This window comes from Taudactylus pleione, unplaced genomic scaffold (assembly GCF_031769625.1).
Source record: "Taudactylus pleione unplaced genomic scaffold, aTauple2 ptg000032l, whole genome shotgun sequence".
Lineage (NCBI taxonomy): Eukaryota > Metazoa > Chordata > Amphibia > Anura > Myobatrachidae > Taudactylus > Taudactylus pleione.
The window spans coordinates 19,572,404-19,590,868 of NW_028284434.1; positions in this window are offsets into that span (position 1 = coordinate 19,572,404).

The window sequence follows — 18,465 nt, forward strand, 5'->3', positions numbered from 1 at the left end:
ACCACTAATAAAAGTTAAGTTTTAATTGATTAATTAATTAATGTGCCTAAACAGTCTTCTTTTCTCACCATTTCTCGAATTTCATATTCTGACTCTAGGGAACACCACCAACTACTTTAATATTTACTGGGCTTTTCTTATAATTATACATTCAATAGTTGTTTAGACCATGAGGATTTTGAAGTCCTGGGAATGGGCAAAAAGGTGACATACTGTATGCACAAGGTTCTGCAAGGCTCTACATTGAAAAACAGGATAAAGATATAGATATATGATGAGTTGGGATAAGCAGTACCAGCTTTTCTTGAGCACTGGGATTTGCAGTACCAGTTATGCAGAAGCATTGGTGGGATGTAGTAAGCTCGCTGGCGGACGGGATGCTGGCTATTGAAATCCTGGAATTGAAAGCCCAACCCGATAAAAAATCCCGGCATCAATCCCGATGCCGGAATCCTGACATCTGCCATCCCTATCATAAGTACAGCAGTGCTGCTTAGTTGTTAGCCATGGGAAGAGGGTTATGTTTAGGCAACATGGGGGGGGTAGTGTTGGGATTTGGGGGTGGTGGTTAGGCACCACTAAGGGGGTGTTAGGGTTAGATACTAAGGGAAGATGGTTAAGTTTGAGCATCAAAGGGGGAAGGGTTAGGTTTGGGGACTAATGGGGATGGTTAGGGTGCAAGAAGGGAGGGTTATGGGGAGAAGGAGGGAGGTTTGGTAGACTTTCCCAGCCCCTGTCAGGATACTGAGCATCAGGATGCCTCTGTCAGCATTTTGACAGCAGGCATCCCGACTGACGGTATTTCATGCCCAACCCACACTGAGATTTTCCTTACCAGTTATGCAGCATTGCTGGGATCAGTAGTACCAGCTATTCAGGAGCACTTGGATTTGCAGTACCAGTTATGCAAGAACACTGGGATTTGCATTACCAGTTTTCCAGGATTACTGGTTTGAGCCAGCAATTGCTGGTGGTAACAATAGCACTGAAGTCTATAGGCAGACAATTTGCTGGATAGTTTCCTAGAGCATGATACAGCATGTCTGAAGACAACAAAGCACTGGCAATCAGGAAGTGCAGTTGGACTTACTTTATACCCCTGGGATTCTAGTGATTGGCTGTCCCTTACTTCCTGCCTCTGGTCTCTCACTATACTGTGATCATATGAATCAGGACTAAGATGTCGGCACCCAGGTATGGCTCCGTGCGGGACTCCGATCACTGCGGCTGCTGAGAGAAGAAATGACCCGCAGACAGTGGGAGCCAGTGGAGATGTGCTGGGGTGCACTTACAGAATGGGAGAAGTGAGGGAGCGCCCTGCAGGGAAGTGCAGCACACACCAATTTTTGGGAGTGGGACTGCTCTATTGTTTTGTTGCCTCGGAAAATGCTCCCTTGTAGAAAGGCTCCTTCTCTCATTTAAAGAGGCCCAGGAAGTGTCCGAGTACATCAACGGGAATCTTGAGCCGGAGTTCATCAGAGGGTCCAAATCTCCAGCTAGAACTGGCCTATTCTTTATTAAGACAAAAGATGGAGGTCTGATTATCAGAGCCTGCTTGCCATTACCATTAAGGACTGGTTCCCCTTTCTTCTGATTTCGGAGCTATTCGATCGAATAAAAGGAGCAAAGATTTTTACCAAATTAAAGCTTTGCAGGGCCCATAGTGTAATCAGGATCCTTTCTAGAGATGAGTAGAAGATGGCCTTTAACACTTGCGATGGCCCTTATGAGTACTTAGTCATGCTGTTTGGATTAAGCAACTCCTGTTGTTTTCCAAATATACATGAATCATATCTTCCAAGACCTGTTGTATGTGGTGGTATATTTGGATGACATCCTAATATTTCTGAAGAAGTAGTCAGCCATTGTCAACATGTTTGTGAAGTACTTTAAAGTTCTCTGACTAACTATCTCTTCTGCAAGCTAGAGAAAACATTCCTGGGTTACTACATTTCAGGCTTATGCCTTTGGATGGATCCAAAGAAACTTTCTGCTATTGTTAACTGTTAACTATTGTTAACAGCCCTGTCTGATTGGGTTAAAAGTAATTCATTGCTTCCTGGGTTACTGCAACTTCAACTCATCTAATGCAACTCCCATCACTGCTCTTACCAAGAAGGTTCAATACACTCAAGCAGAGGAAGCTTTTTGTCCTTCTAAAACAGTGTTTTATTTCAGCACCCATTCTAAGACATCCTTATAGTAACCAACCTTTTTCCTGGAGGTGGACGTGACCATGGTTGGAGTTTGGGCATTCCTTTTGCAGACAGATGAAGAGGGCAAGTGGTATTCATGTGGGTTTTCCTTAAGTTCTCTGCTACAGAGAAAAATGATGTTGTTGTGGATAACAAACTTTTAGCCATCAAGTTGGCCCTTCAGGAATGGTGATACTTGTTGGAGGGTGCAAAATTTCCTGTGACAGTTTATACAGATTACAATAACCTGACGTATCTCAAAACAGATCACTGCCATAATTACCATCAGCCTAAATGGTCATTATTATTTGATCGGTTCAATCTGGCAAATACCTACCATCCAGGTAACAAAAACACTAAAGCCAATGGTTTGTCCCTGTTACAATTTCCTAGGAACACAGTGTAAACCTACTGGAACCTAACATGATGAGGTTTTCAGCCAATAACAGCCACACTATGTTTCCTTAGTACTGAATATGGTCACTGGTACTTAGATGACTGCCTGGACTTAAACTCAGAGTAGTAGTGGTTTTAAAAGATCTCCTAGGAAGACCAGAGGTGAACGTAATACTAAAGAGCAGGTGGAATAAATTTGGCACGGTACAACTGCGATGGGCCTGATTGGCCATAGAGCAAATAGTTCAGCTGGAGGAATTGATGCAGCTTGTTCATCCTGTGGAATTGATTCAGCTAGTTTAGCTGGAGGAATTGATTTGGCCTATACAGCATGTAGAATTGATGCAGCTGGTTTAGCTGGAGGAATTGAAGTGGCCTGTATGGCCTGTGGAATCAATGCAGCTAGTATAGCTGGAGGAATTGTGGTGGCTTGTACAGCTTGTAGAATTGATGCAGCTAGTTTAGCTGGAGGAATTGTTGTGGCCTACATGGCCTGTGGAATCAATGCAGCTAGTGTATCTGGAGAAATTGATGTGGCTTGAAGTGTGGCTAAATTTGCCATAGACCAGCAAATGCTGCCGGAGGACTAGATGCTGTCTTGGTACACTGTGTTGCAGCTTGGTTCACCATGATGTGGCTAATATAGCCAGGGAACTTGATGCAGTCTTGGTACACCATGGTGCGGCTTGTTTTGCCATGACATGGCTAATACAGCCAGAGGACTGGATGCGTTCTTGGTACACCATGGTGGAGCTTGGTTTGCCATGGCATGGCTAATATAGCCAGAGGACTTGATGTGGCCTGGAGCAATCGAGGTGTGGTTAGGATTGTCGAGATGCTGAAAAAGAATGATGCAGCAGGAACCAGAAGGGCACCTACATAGACGCTACAGCAGGCAAAGGCCATGAGGACGTTGCCAGGTATAAAAATGGTGAAGCAAAGGAAGATCATCCCGAACTCCCACTAATGCGAGATATCATCCGGCATCCAGATCGCCTAGCAACCGTGATGCAGTTCCTACAAGACCAGCGGAAGTAGTGGGAGCGGCCTCCGAAGAGTAGGAAAGTGAAAAGTTGTACTGGTGATTTATAACAGTCCTGAGCATTCAGCTCTGCTAAAGTTGGAAAGGAATGGGATGACAAGCCCATTCTGAACCCTGCAAACACCAGCAACGTCAAGATTCCGCTAGGGAAAACATTCATAGTAGCCGAACTTAGGCCTAAACTTCTTCAGTGGGAACATTCTTCACTGGTCAGGCAGGTGTGAGAAGAACTCTGGAACTAATTCTCAGGAACTATTGGTGGCCATCTGTGCATAATGATGTCAAAGACTTTGTGGCAGCCTGTACCACCTCATTCTCCCTCAGGATCTTTATGCCCACTTTTGGTGTCTGATCACCTGTGGTCCCATATATCTATGAACTTTATCACTGATCTACCATCCTGTCAAGACTTCAATACTATATGGGTGGTGGTGGACAGATTCCCCAAGGTTGCTCATTTTCTTCCATCAAAAGACTTACCCTTGGCTCCAAAATTAGCTGATGTGTTCATACAGGAAATCAGACAGTATCAGGGTAAGGAATAAAGCCAAGGTCACACGGGTTCCCCAAGGACATTGTTTCAGATTGTGGGGTACAATTTACCTCTAAATTCTTGAGGTCATTATATAAGTGCTTTGAGGTCAACTTAAGCATCTCACCATCTTAGTGCAATGGCCAGATGGAACAAGTAGACCAGGATTGATGTATGTGTATGCCAATCAGGGCGATTGGGTCTCCCTCTTGCCATGGGCTAAATTTGTCAACAATAATCTGTTTCATGAGACATCGGGTCATTCTCCATTTTTTATTCAGTACAGTGCATCTTGTTCTACCAGAGTTACCAGTGCTTGGGTCAGTGTCACTTCCAGCCATCCGTGGTATGGTGAACCAGTTCTTTAATATCTGGAAGGAGGTAAAATAGAATATATGCAAAGCTGTCTCAAGGTGTAAACTGTTTGCGGATAAGAAGATCAATCAAATGTTTCTACCATGAAGTTCGCTCCCGGCTGTTACTTTCCAGGTCTGGCAGCTCTGGGGTCCCTGCCGGTGGCAGGCAGTAGGTGGGGAATCCCCAGCACCCTCTGCTGTTGTGTCCGCATTCCTGACTTCCACCTTCAGTGGCATCAAGGTGCAGGTGGCGATGGCAGTTCCCTTAGGGACGCACGTGCAGTTGTGTAGTAAATTTAAAGGGACAGTTGCACCAGTCAGAGGTCCAAGTTCTGTGGCTCCACCCTATATGAGGGCTGATTGAACAAGCGATAAGAATCACATGATTAAGGAATGCTGGAGTAAGGTTAGGGGCCTATACTCTCGCACTCTTTAGTGTTCAGAGTCCCCTATATATGAGGGATGATTGAAAAGTAATGAGACTGCCTCTGTTTTTCTGACCCATAGGTAGAAGTGGTAACGCTATGCAGGTTATTGTGAAGCTCATACATATATGTGTCTGAAACTGTGGTTGGACTGCTATAGTCTTCTTTGTTTGATATGTTTCTTCATGGCAGATCAGGAAGATGTGTCTGTGAGATTACATCAAAGGTATGTGAATGAATTTTGTGTTAAACTTGGAAAAAGTGGAAATGAAACTCATGAAATGTTACGGCAAGCATAAGGTAGAGAAACAAATAGCCGTACTGCAATATTTTGGTGTTGGAAGCACTTCAAAGAGGATAATATGCCAGTGATTGATAAGGCGCATTCAGAGAGACCATCCACCATGGTTATAGATTTTTCAAAATGACAGAAGGTTAACTTTATGCGAATTTTCATCATACGTCACAATCTATGTCAGGAAATAGGGTATCCTCTACCACATTCGAACAATATTCTTGCACAATTCAACTCGTTGTGGCATCTGCTCTTCTGTGAGATTTATGGGTACCCACTTGGCACCCACACAATACATTTTCAGTTCCCTTATCAAAATATGATGAACCCGTGTGAATGAGATGTCAAGTGAAGCCGAAAGTTTGTGTAAAGTTAACCTTCTGTCATTTTGCTAAATCTCCACAGTTTTGGCAATGTTGACATCAGTAAAAGCGGTGGATTACCTCCCAGATCGTGTTTTGTCAGTCAATTGCGTATTACACTCTACAAAGTACTTCCACCAATGAAATACTGCAATATGGCTCATTGTTTCCCCACCGTATGCTTGCCATAACTTTTCATGAGTTTCGAATCTGCTTCTTCCAAGTTTAACACAAAATTCAATCACAGATCTCTGACGAAATCTCAAGGACACATCTTCCTCATCCGCCATGATGAAACATATAAAGATCTTCCACTCTCTGTGACCAAACAAAGAAGACTATGACACTCCAACTGCAGGTTCAGACACATCAATGTATGAGCTTTACAATAACCAGCAGTGTTGCCACGTCTACCTGGAACAGAAAAAATGAGGCACTCTCATTATTTTTCAATCAGCCCTCATATATAGGAGACTCTGGGCCTGATTCAGAGCTGCTCGTAAGTGGCCACTCATTCACTCTGAGCGATGTTTGCACAACTGCGCATGCGTATGGGTCGTAATGTGCAAACCAGTCATTGTGGTCAGAAATCATGTGCTCGCAAAACAGCGAGGGGCTGCTAATTTGATTGACAGAATGTACCGTTTGTGGGTGGTAACAGGGGAAGGTGCTTGAAAACGGGGGAGTGGAGATCCGAACGCAGGCGTGCCTAATGGTCAAAAGGGTCTTTAATGGTAGTGCATAATTAATAAAGGAGTGTCATCGACCACGTCACTTTGTTGTCATTTAGCCTGAACTGCTTGCAGTGATTGCGGTAAGAAAAACCTACCACAAGCACTGCGAGCAGTTCAAATGCCTTTCGATGTACCCGATTAATCTAATAAATACCGGGGATGACATTTGATGCGAACAGCAAAGGGGTGTCTTACAATATAGCGAGCGCATTTTTCGTTCGCTTGCTCAGACATAGAGGCATCAACAAACCGCAAAGAGCGAGCACTCAATTTAAATAGCCGGCCCCTTTTTTGGAACGACCGTCCGCAAAGAGCATCTGGCTCTGAATCAGGCCCACTGATCACTAAAGAGTGCTAGAGTATAGGCCCCCAACCTTACTCCAGCGTTCCTTAATCATGTGATTCTTACTGCTCATCCCTCACCTTTGGCTTGTCCATGACCTGATTCCATCTCCTCCCTGGTACTGCGATTGGCAGTCCACTTCTGACCTTGGCTTCTTTCCTGACCCTGATATTGTCTGATTCCTGGTACAGTCTTGTCTGTTTGGTTTTTATCCAGCTTGTTGACTATGTACATCTTCATCGTACACCAGCATCTGTACTAGGGAACCAGGTCTGAGGGCCACAACCTGTGTGTCGGAGGCAGGTAACTGCAAACATCATTGTGGGGATCCCTGTGACTATCACTTGGACATTAGACTCCATACCTCAGTACTGGGTCTTGCCAATTCTGAAGTATGGGCTAGCATCCACTACCTATTAGTGAGTTGTGAGGCACTAACAGGAGGGTTAGGGGTAGGAATTATGGATATAGGAGAAATACTCGCACAAACACTGGGGAATTGGTGGTCTGACACGGAAGTGACAGTCACATGACCACTAGGACCCAGGAGACACCTCTGGGGCAGCATGTATGTCAACACCTCTGGGGCAGTAAATGATATGTCAACATTCTAACATTTTGACATTTCACCACTGTCTACATGATGAATGTTGTCATGGACAATGCTGACATTATGACCAAGTTGACATTCTCCCATCAACATGATAAATGTCGGCATATTATACCTAGTCCGGACAATTATTGCAGTAAATATATTAAACTATTAATAAGGTAGAAACATTTCATGCACCATTTATTTTTGCTTAAACAAAATGTATCAACATGATAAATGTCAGCATATTATCATGGCCAGTGCTAGGCTTCTAGGCACCCTAGGCAAAACTCCTGCTTGTGCCCCCCCTCTCACACTCATTTAGCCCTTCAGGTGAAAATGACTTTGCATCAGTGGAGTGGCATATAAGTTTTGTGTATGCAGTCATGATTTTTTTACCTTGTAAAGATGGCAACTGCAGATCAGTATTGACAATAGGCCAATGTAACTTAGATATTTTGTTTATCTGAGAGCTGAACTGGTTATAAGAATTCACCCAGATGAATTTGTTAGGATTTTTATTTTTGATATGACCTTGTAGTAATTCTTGCCTAGATACACTAAGAACCTTGCGTTTAGCAGCTAACAGATGTTCCATTTCATATCCGTGTACTCTGTATTTTTGAATCATATTAAGCAAAGCATAATTAACCTTCAGACTTAACCTTCAGAGGGTCACTAGTAATCCTCCGTACTCTTAACATTTTTGAGTAGGAAAGTCCATGTTTGAGTGGAGTAGGGTGATGACTCGATGCTAATGCACTGTTATTTTATATCATCACAGCAGTTTTCTTCACTGTACCTATTGGTTATGCACATGCGTGATGTGGTTTCTCCATGCCCCCGGCTGTCGCATCCTAGTGACGTCATCTAACTGTCACACAGGTGAAGTGCAAATGAGCCTTGAATAATAAAGAGAGAGTGCATGTGCATACCTCCGAGAGACAGATAAAAGGAGAGTCTAAGGCATTATGAAATTACACTGATTGAGGAAGCCGCTGAAAGATTAGGTGGAGAAACACATTTTATATCTTCCAGAGACGCCAATGCCGGCAATACAGATTCACATTCATTCACATGCTGAATGTAGTCTGTAAGGGTACCCGCAGAGACCAATAGCCTTTACCGAGGGAAGCCACAGTAGGCATATTGCCCGGAGGATTCTTATGGAGTGCGGACGTGGCCACTTTGATATTATACAGGTGCAAAAGCACAATTAACAGAGATGTGTAGCTGCAGTAAGCTATCTGCTTTGAAGATCCCCAGACGCGGCAGACGTACATCCCGGTAAAAGGAATATTCTATTCTTCTAATTTTTATGCTATACTCCTTTATATTTTACATGGCCAAGTTGGACATAAGATTAAGATTTTTTTATTATTAATTTTTTGAGAGTAATCTCTTGGCTCTAAAACGTAGCTTAAGGCTCATGAAGGAGTGTGAACTAAGTGTACCTACAATAGCAGGGAATAATGCTTCTTAAAGGAACAAACATACTGTTCAAAATACATGTTTCTCCTCTTAAACTAAAGAGTATTTTTGTGGAATCAAGACTATTAATAGTCTAAAATAATATACACAGTAAACATATTTTATTTTTCTCATCTAAGGATTATACCTGAATCAGGACTGCTGACAGTCTGAAACAACACACTGCCCAGAAACTGATCTAGACAGTGAAGTTATATGCTGTGTATCAATTTGGATTTGAATACATGATTGCTACAATTGTATCTGTATAACTATACAAATAGTGGAGGTTTCTCTACTGAATGAGTATCCATGGTCTATATCTAAGACAGATTTAAATGATATGTGCACATTGTTTTATAATACAGGTTAGATCAAGGTTTAAATTTATTTTTAATATTCTATATGTGCTGTGGGCCCATTATTTGTGATGTATGTTGAAATAATTAATATATAATTGTTGGCTTGTATCTGGTATATATGGTTGCAATACCATTATATTTTTATTTGAACCAATAGGGATATATTAAAATGTACTAAACTTTTAGCTTATTCAGCGCTTTCATATATATATATATATATATATATATATATATATATATATATATATTCTTTTTGTCAAACATAATGATTAATGAAGCTTCAGATTTGAGTGGTAACCTCCACACACGAGTCCAATTAGAACATGGAGCCGCTTTTAGTTTTTCAGACTCTGACAGCGACAATCTCCTTTTTAAGGATAATCTTATTTCTGTTGCTGGGAAACCAGACAATTTGAATTTGTACCATGTTCTTCTGAAATTAAAACGCAGAGAGATTGACTACTACTATTATGGGGTTACATTATCGGATTATATCAGAGACAAAAAAATTCCCAGAGGATTTTGTATAAACAACGTCCCTACCATCAGATGATACAACATTCCTTTTTGTAAAAAATGGATATCCATTTTAAATAAGTGTAGCTTTGACCTCATGCTGGCAGTAATAGAGGAGGTGACACGCGAGTTAACAGATGTTAGATCTGAAGTCAGCTCGTTTGAAGCAGCACACAAACCGACTTTCATTGCCGACACTACTGATAATTGGCAAAAAAAATTAACACAGCAAATTGAAAAATATAAAAAGGAGCACATTGCCTAGAAGAAAAATAAAATGGACAAATGAAACAAAGATTATGACTGTCATCTAGTTTATCCCTGGCATACTGGAGGTGAATATCCACGCTCGATGTTTAAGAAGCGCCCAACATCTCGATTCCACCGGTTCAGATTAGAGACAGATCAGTCTAAGGAAGACACTTCCTCAGCCAGTGAAACAGAACCCATACATCATCCCCACGGTCAGGTCCCTTTAGTAGAATGTACCCATGCACAAACAACACACATCGGAGGAAATACACCCGACGTGGGGTCAGTGGAAAAGATCGAGGTGGCAGATGTCCTCCACTTCCCCAATGGAAGTAACTGAACAAATTTTCAATCTATCTTCCTGATCGTTATTCTACACCGAAAAACAAGTATTGGCTAAAGGGCTCAATTTTGTACACACTTCTAGACTGAACCCATTTACATGGAAGGTGGAACAATTTAAGTTTGCCAGACAGCTTTGCCTCAAAGATTTTTTTCAAACTAAAGAGAGCATGACTATTGTTTCTGCTAATGCTTTCCCTATCTCCTTGCCGAAAATATCTAAATTTGACCCGCCTTCTATGAACCCATCTATTAAAACTTTTGTAGATTGGTGGATTGTGAGACACAACAAGTCTTTAAATGAAATAAACACATGCATTCCAATTTTTCATGGGCAGAATGGGCTGCTTTGAGATCCCTCAGTCAAGATACAGAAACCATCATTAGACCCGCCGATAAAGGTGGTGGAATTGTCCTTGTTAATCGGTGTGACTACATCGCTGAAATAAACAAACTGATTGATGATGCAACATATCAGAGGTTAGATTCTGATCCAACCATACAAGTTAAGACCGAATTAGATACAATTCTACTTACTGTGGTCAACAATAAAGTAATTAGCTCAGAAACTAAGGAGGCTCTAACCACTGCACATCCCATCAAACCGTTACTATACACCATTGCCAAGATCCATAAAGATAATGTACATCCCCAGGGCAGGCCTATTATCTCAGCCCATGGTTCATTATATCAGTCCATAGCCATCTACATGGATAATTTCCTTCAACCTTGTGTACAGGCACAATCCAGTTACCTTAAAGACACCAATATGTTGCTTTATAAGCTAGATCAGATAGCAGAAACTCCAGCTGGGAGCTTATTATGTTCCATCAATGTTAAGGAATTATATATGTGCATTCCTCATGATCAAGGGCTAGTCGCAGTGCAGAAGTTGATTACTGACAATCCACTGTACATGGATCCAGAAATTTAATTTTTTCTTGTGTTATTGAATTTAACCCTTAAAAGAAATTATTTTACATTCGATGGCAACCATTATCTACAGCTCAGGGGCTGCACAATGGGATAATGCGTAGCCCCTTTGTTTGCTAATTGTTTTATGTTTTGCATTGAACAGGACTTATTTTTCAGTCTACTGTCTATCAGTACAAATATTTTGATGTATATGCGATACATCGATGACCTGCTTTTGCTCTGGACTGGGACATTGACATAATTTTCATCATTGATTGACAAACATAACGCTTCAGCATCTCCTGCCAAACTAACTTTTTTCTGCAGATACTCAGCGAGTGCATTATCTGGATGTCTGTATCCAGATTAATAATGGTAATTTTATTACTGACCTATACCCTAAACCCACCGACAGAAACAATCTATTATTAGCATCGAGTCATAACCCTACTCCACTCAAACATGGACTTTCGTACTCACAAATGTTAAGAGTACAGAGGATTACTAGTGACCCTCTGAAGGTTAATGATGCTTTGGATAATATGATTAAAAAATTCAGAGTACGCGGATATAAAATGGAACATGTGTTAGCTGTTAAACACAAGGTTCTTAGTGTATCTAGGCAAGAGTTACTACAAGGTCATATCAAAAATAAAAATCCTAACAAATTCATCTGGGTGAATTCTTATAACCAGTTCAGCTCTCAGATAAACAAAATATCTAAATCACATTGGCCTATTGTCAATACTGATCCGCAGTTGCCAACTTTACAAGGTAAAAAAATCATGACCGCATACCAAAGGGGCCATAATTTGATAGACTATTTAGTCAAAAATTATGTTTACTCTCACATCCCACAAAAGAAGAGTGGAACCTTTCTGGGACTACAAAAACCAGAATGTTATAAATGTGTCAGTTGTGCAACTTGCACATACTGTATATGGTCCCAGGAAACTCATTCTTTCATCCATTTTCTGGCAAAAAATTCAAGATACGACAACATGTGACTTGCACCACAAAATTTGTAGTGTACCTTATTAGTTGCCCTTGTGGCCGACATTATGCCGGCAAAACCAAGTGGGCATTCAAAGAACGCATGGCCACACATCGGTCATCAATCAAATTGGCTTTATCATCTCGAACAAGTGACCAGCCAGTGGCCCGTCACTTCTGTGAGGCGAAACACAGCCTCACCACATTAAGATAACATATCATAGAACATATTCCGGTTCAGAAGAGAGGGGGTGACAGGTCTCTCAAATTGTTGCAGGCTGTGTCTCGTTGGATTTTCAGATTGGACACTCTGTCCCCCAAGGTTTGAATGAAAACCTAGGGTTATCTTGTTTTCTATGATATAATAGATACCGTTTATGTCGTATAATGCATTCATTTTGTTCCTAGTATAGCTTCAACATTGTGGTATAGCCATCCATTTTCCTTTGCAGGTACTAACCCTTGTCAGATTGATTTATATACTTTCATAGCAAGGTCTAGTTATTTAGCTAAATTTTTTTATAGATATATATTTTGTGTGTGATGCAAATTCTTTGTGTATTTGTTTACAAACACTTATGTTTGTGTCAGCATTTTGTTGGTTTGATTACTTCATTTATGTATGACATATAGTTTATTTAATATTGAGAAATTATGTATTTGTAACCAGCACTTGACATCACTTCATGCACTGTTATTTTATATCATCACAGTGATTTTCTTCACTGTACCTATTGGTTATGCACATGCGTGATGTGGTTTCTCCATGCCCGCGGCTGTTGCATCCTAGTGACGTCATCTAGCTGCACCCGGGATGATGGCAGACGGAGGCATGGATGGCCCTGACATTTATATAGGTAAGCATTTTTCTGTTTATTGTCACTTCACACCCTGACAAAAATGCAAGAAGAGAATTGAAATGTTGGCTTAAAACAAGCAGTGTTTGTCATTTTGTTCCTGAGTGCCGCCGCAACTTGTCTTTTATGGATGTGTGGTCAAGAGGATTCATGTTTACATTGGCAGGCACCGGCCATCCAAGTCATCATTCTATATGGGTCTATTAGAGGAGTGCCGATTTTGTGATTCTTGATAGATATATATACATATGTACACACATACACACTCATATACACAACATATATATATATATAGATATATATATATATATATATATATATACACACAGTATATATATATGAATATTTATATACTGTATACACACATTGTATATTATATATATCTATACACAGTACATATATATATATATATATATATATATATATATACATAGGCTTCTAGTTACAAATGGCTTCCACATGTATATTTTCCCCAGTCTACTTACCTCTGCAACATGTGAGTCACGGATTGTGTGGAGAGCCCCCCGGTGTAGAGGCCATCAGGCTGTAGAGCCTGTGTTGGCTCATGGCTTCTGCATCAGCAAAGGAGGGGCAGGGCACATAGGGAACCTGTTACTGCAGGTGGAGGGTCAGAGTTGGTTTGACTATGACACAGTGACGGGCACCCACCGCTGGGGTAGACAGGTGTCACCGGATCTCTCAGGTTGCAGGAGTTGCTTACGGGAGAGGGTAGACCATTCCCCCTCTCCATGTAAGCCTCAGTGGCCGCCCATCAGGTCCCGGCGCACATAGGCAGCTGCCCAAAGCTGCCTTAAGGAAGCACCGGCCCTTCATATTATACCCATCCTGAAATTATTGCAGTAAATATATTCAACTATTAATAAGGGAGAAATATTTCATGCACCGATTATTTTTGCATCAACAAAATGTGTTGCTGCCAGAAATAATAATTGGGATATCTGCTTTTATACTCATTATATAATTGGTTGTATAAAACTACTATAAGTGTAACACTATTATAAGCAACTGTTAGCAAGGGAAAATTCATGCATAATTTATTTTGCCTAATTTGAAATCCTTCTCTGCCATTCTGCCATGAGAAATGGTTGGGAAGCTTGGCCATCACTCAAAAGTATATTATTTTGGCATTGGTGTACCGACGTCTAGCATCCCCTTTGCCAGTATCTTAACCGCATCCTTTGAGAACAAGTAGTGATTCATTCATTGGGAATCCTATGCAAGTGGTTCACAAACTTTTTTGAATCACTGCACCCTAAAGTACAGGTTGAGTCTCCCATATTCAAAATGCTTGGGACCAGGGGTATTTTTGGATATCAGAATATTCCATATTTTGGAATAATTGCATACCATATTAAAATGTCTTAGGTATAGGGCCCAAATCTAAACACAGAATGCATTTATGATTTATATACACCTTATACACACAGCCTGAAGGTAATTTTATACAATATTTTCAATAATTTTGTGGCTCAAACAAAGTTTGCATACATGAAATTTATTTGCGTCATATACAGCTTATACACACATCCTATAGGTCAATTTATACTTTATTTTTAATAATTTTGTGCCTTAAACAAAGTTTGAGTGCATTGAACCACCAAAAATCAAAGTTTTCACTATCTCAGTCATGCTAAAAATATTCCGTATTTCGGAATATTCCATATTTCGGAATGTTTGGATATGGGATACTCAACCTGTATAAGAATTTTTGTTATGGCTTCCCTAGGCCAATAGTTTTTTTTATTAAGAAATTCAGCAATAATTATTAAATTAAGTAAATTGTGCTTAGCTGTCATCTTTAGGTTCAGTTACTGTATGTTGTGGTAGACAAGGTTGCACTTTTGTTTGGCCATGTATTTTAAGATTGGCGGTCACCAACCCGTGTCACTCCTGCAAGTACATCCAGTTTGGGATCCACTGGTCTATACTCATTATTGGTTTTATAAAACTGCTGTAAATGTGAAAAATGCATGCACAATTTATTTAGCATCATTAAAATGTATCTCTGCAGGGGCGGATTGGGCCGCTGGGACACCGGGCCGGTTCCCGCTGGGCCGGCCCTTGTGTTCCCTTTAGTGGCCGCTGCCCTTCCTTTACTCACCCCTGCTGACCTGCCAGTGGCCGGGCTGGTGCGATCGGAGCTTGGCTCCGATGGGCAGCTCACTAAAGTAAATAAACAAAATGGCCACCGGGGGAGCTGCTGCGCATGCCCAGCAGCCGCAGCTCCCCCCATAAGCCCTTGCGGAGCCCATCAGTCACCACTGAGGGCTCCGCCTACATGCCGTCTGCGGCCCTCCCCCTCTTCAGCGTCTGGCTTCTCTGAGTCTGCAGCAATCTGCCTTGCCCAACACACACACAGCAGAAAGCACAGGAGTACACAGGAGCTTGCACTGACCTGCCAAGCATTCTTGTACTGGAGCTGCCTGCCGCCGCCCACAGCTAAGCCCCGCCCTCCCAACATTTGGCCCCCTTTTAAAAACCGCGAATCAGGCCAGTGACCCGGACCTCCACCAGAGTCACCTCTTTTCTCTTCCCCCTCACCACCTGACCTGGCTCTTTTCTCCTAGCCACCTGACCTGGCTGTCTCCCCTCCCCACCTGACCTGGCCCTCCCCCCCTCCCCACTTGACCTGGTTCTCCCCCCCTGACCTGGCTCTCCCCCCCTCCCCTCCTGACCTGGCTTTCCTCTCCTCCTCATTTTGCTCCCCCATCTGACCTGGCTCCCCCCCCCTCCACACCAGACCTGGCTTTCCTCTCCTCCTCATTTTGCTCCCCCATCTGACCTGGCTCTCCCCCCTTCCCCACCTGACCTGGCTTTCCTCTCCACCTCACCTGGCCTGGCTCCCCCCCCACTGACCTTGTTCCCCAACCTGGCCTGGCTCTCCTCCGCACCTGGCCTGGCTCTCCTCCGCACCTAGCCTGGCTCTCCTCCCCTCCCCACCTGACCTGGCTCTTCTCCCCACCTGACCTGGCTCTCCTCCCCACCTGACCTGGCTCTCCTCCGCACCTGGCCTGGCTCTCCTCCGCACCTGGCCTGGCTCTCCTCCCCTCCCCACCTGACCTGGCTCTCCTCCCCACCTGACCTGGCTCTCCTCCCCACCTGACCTGGCTCTCCTCCCCTCCCCACCTGACCTGGCTATCCGAACAAAGGCAGTCTCCAGTGCCGATGGCGTCCAGCTGAAGAGGAGAAATTGAGCGGAGAAATCAGAAGAAGCAAATAGTTGCAGAAAAAAATGTAAGTGTTTTATTTTAAATGTTTATAATATATCTATTTAATAAGGTAATATGTGTATGTGTATTCATTTAATAAATAATATATTTTAATATTTTAAATTAAATATATACAGTGTATATTTAATTCAAAATTTTAAATATATTATTATTATTATTTATTATTGATGTGGTCATATTCCCGACTGTTGGGATTATGGCAGTCAGAATGCCATCGCTGGAATCACGACACTTATCAGAATACTGGAGGTAAGTACTAGGGTTGGGGGAGAGTTAGGGGTAGGCACTAAGGGGAGGGTTAGGTTTAGGCTGCGAGGGGGGGTTCATAGATTAGGTTTAGGCACTAATGGAGTTAGTTGTAGACTGCGGTTTGGGAGGGTTAGGACCATGGCCGACACAATGTAACCATCCGGCCCTGCGCTGCAGGGAAGCGGCGGCATGGGGAGTTGCCGCCGCTGCCTACTCCATTTCCCGGTATTTTGTTACCAGCAGGCGCCCAGCAGCTCCTTCCCAGAAGCGGCAGCTGGAGCCCACTCCTGAACTCCGCCTTCCACAGTGGGTGAAGGGAGAGATGTCATGACATCTCTCCCATATTGCCCAGCCCATGGGCGCAGTAGTTAGACAGTGGCGGACGCAGGAGCGGGGCTTCAGGTAAGTATAGTAATGTGGTGTGTGTGTCTGTGACTTTATGTGTAAGGGGCACTACTACTGGGGGTACTGCGTAAGGGGCACTACTACTGGGGGCACTGTGTAAGGGGCACTACTACTGGGGGTACTGTGTAAGGGGCACTACTACTGGGGGTACTGTGTAAGGGGCACTACTACTGGGGGTACTGCGTAAGGGGCACTACTACTGGGGGCACTGTGTAAGGGGCACTACTACTGGGGGTACTGCGTAAGGGGCACTACTACTGGGGGCACTGTGTAAGGGGCACTACTACTGGGGGTACTGCATAAGGGGCACTACTACTGCCTTGCCTTTATGTGACTACCAAAAAGTAGGAGGGACGGCCCTGATTCAGAGCGAGTGCTCTGTCAGAGCGTCCGACTCTGAATCAGGGCCTCTGTGCTGTCTCTCCCTCTTGGAAGGGGCACTACTACTACTGTGTAAGGGGCACTGCTACTACTGTGTAAGGGGCACTACTACTGGTGGCACTGTGTAAGGGGCACTACTACTGGGGGCACTGCGTAAGGGGCACTACTATTGTTGACATTGTATAAGGGACACTACTATGGGCATTGTGTATAAGGGGCACTACTGTCGTAACGGGAATAGGGGACACTACTATGTGGTGTAATGTGAATCATGGGCACTATGTGGTGTAATGTGACTAAGGTTGTGCTACTGTGTGGTTTAATTTGAATTGGGGAAACTATTGTGTGACCACGCCCCCTGTGGGACCACGCCCCTTTGTGTACCGTGCGCACTGTCCCTTTGTAGAAAACTGGAAGGAAGGGCGCAAATGTAATAGTTTGCAGGAGGATGCCAAACACCCTAGCCCCGCCCCTGGATGGAATTATTCTCCTCCATTCACAGACCGGAATTGGTATGAAATTCTGCCGGCAGTTCGATTCTCAGCAGTGACAGCCCGAGAAATGCAGAGATCCCAGCAGCGGAAGCCCGACAGTGCTGGAAATCCCGATCGTCCCTAAGGTATGTATATACTAACCTAACCCCCTAAGCCTCATTAGGGGTGCCTAACCCTAACCTCCCCTCGCCTAGTGCCTAACCCTAACCCCCCCTTCCCCGCTGCCTAAACCTAAGTCCCCCCGTGGGTGCCTAACCCTAACCCTCCATCCCCCTAGCCTAACCCTAACCCTCCGTCCCCCCCGTGTGCCCTAAACCTAACCCTCCCCCCCGCGGCTGTGCACCGGTCTCCTGGCATTGGGAAAATGACAGGCGTCTAGATATAGACGCCGGTCATTTATCCCACGCCGGGATACAGCAGTTGGGAAGCCGGCTGTAGGGATTATGTCAGCCGGCTTCCTGACTGCATACCCACAGACCCCACCCCCACAACTGACCCGCCCCCATTAGGGCTGCTACCGCAGATTTCCCGGGCTGGTTTTCCATCCCAATCCGCCCCTGTATCTCTGTCATGATAAATGATAAGGAACCTTTTCCCTCACTCATAAATGCAATATGTTGAAATAAACTGTTAAATACAGTATATGTAAGTAGTGAATTACTTAATTACCTAACCTAAATATCTGCTCTCTGAAGTGGGACCCTCC